We start from the raw sequence: 2,068 nt of genomic DNA, 5'->3' as shown, positions 1-2,068 counted from the left end.
GACCGGAGAGCCGATCGTAGTGAATCTCAGTGTGGTTGCGCACCAGAGCTAGAGGCAGTTGACACTGATAGGCGTAGTGGTCCGTCTCTCGACACTATCGCATTTCTGCAATCGTTTAAGACTTGATGAGCGAGGTTTTTTGCTCTCCATATACGAATGGTCCATAGGTTCTGGACCTCCATCTTCTTGTCGTCTCGGAGAACGATAAGCTCCAGAATGGACGAATGCCTGTTCAAGACTGAAGTCTCCCTGCTCCGCTATAGAGATCGTATGGTAGGGCGACTCTTGTGCAAGCCGAAACAGGTGAGTCTTTACAGGACCGTCTGCAAAAGACCTTTGATTTACACAATCTTGTTCATCAATCGGATGACTTACGATACAACTGGCCAAGTATCGTGTATGCTGGGCATGAGCGTAAAGGTCACGCCTACCCTGCTTCAAACCCAGGAGCTCGGCTCGAGCCCTGAATTCGGCACGTGGCGGCTCAGATGTTTGCCTAAGCCGGGTCTAAAGACCTTACACGATAAAAGAAACTTAATGGTCGTGAAGCTTGAGCCCCAATGCTCAAATTTGGCACATTCGACTTAGTTGGACAGGCCAAATCTCACTTCATTGCATCATCACTGATACGGCGAGCTTCTATGGCGTCATCTAATTCGACGAACCATCTTAAACAGGAAACGCCTTTGACTGCCTTAAACTTAGAAATTTATATCTAAGCTTTTGGATCGACGTGGAAGCGTCGGCACACCAAAACATGTAAATGACGCTGTTTCAACAGTCCCAACTTTTGAGCACACTGTTATATCAAAAGCTTTGCGTGTTGAGAGCCTTTCTACTAAAGCAAGGGTACTTTCCCTGGACCTTGTCGAATTCTGTTAAATGAACTCGGCTATAGCCGCATGTTGTTCATTTATGTTCAGAGTGCACAGCATGGCGCTGGCAGTCAAACGTCAACGTGCCGACCCGGCTGATAGCATCGTCGCTTTTTAATCACGGATTTACGTTTTTGAAAGGCTTTCTGCATGTAAGAGGAGTTTGATAAGAGAACTACTATTCCAAAACCTTTCACTGTTGCCAGCAATTATGCAAAGCGCAACAATTCATTTTTGGTGCCATGCACAAACTTTCGCTATCACATTAACATTTGTATTTTCAAATTTAATAAAATTTAAAGAAAATTTCGTATTAATCTTGCGCAAGTATTTTTGCTCGGTTGTCTCCTAGTTGCTTTAAATCAACAAAGCGACAGTCAGCTGCGTCTGCATATTCTAAACACACATTAAATAGTATCAACAAGCTTTTAGCTGCAGCAGATGTGAAGAGCACAAAGTGTCACATTATCGCTATCATGTTTCTACAATAAAAAAAACTGCCTCAAGAATAAAATGCATCAGATCACTTGAAACGCACTAATTTCACACTTCTTTCCAAAACCATTCTTTAAAACGCTCTACCAACTTGCATTGCTGACATAAGGACAGTGTTGCATGCCTGCAAGAGTCACCGCAAAACGTTTTGTAATTGCGCGAAAACCTTAATATGTTTTCTATAACAGAAACAAATTGAGATACCATATAACAAGAAGCTCGTACGTTTCAGTAAAGCTAAATCACATTCCCCTATCCTTATTCTAAAGTTCATGTTAATATCCGCTCTTTTTTCATAAGTAAAAGGTTGAGTAACACTTCGATTATGGACAGAATATGGCCGTCTATACTCATCGTTGGACAAAATACAAACGCAATGTAAAAGGTTGCCCGAACGCTGTGACATTTTGAACTGAATTCGTGGAGTAACGGTCAGAAATGACAAGGGGGGTAGCTTGACGAGACAAATGGAACTTTAATTCGCTTGTCGACTTTTATATAATATGTTGAATCACAAAAATAAGTGTCTCTCCGATCCAAAAAAAGGCGGTTGCGAATAATCCTAACGATAAGTGGTTACACTATCATGTGCTTCACATTAAACATGTCTACCACATCATATTGTAGCCAAGCTACCCTGACGACACCGGACATGTGGATTGACAAACTTCCACGTCGCCCACCTCTCCCCCTTCCTA

The sequence above is a fragment of the Bremia lactucae genome, linkage group LG9, assembly GCF_004359215.1.
Source record: "Bremia lactucae strain SF5 linkage group LG9, whole genome shotgun sequence".
Lineage (NCBI taxonomy): Eukaryota > Oomycota > Peronosporomycetes > Peronosporales > Peronosporaceae > Bremia > Bremia lactucae.
This window is presented reverse-complemented; position numbering follows the sequence as displayed.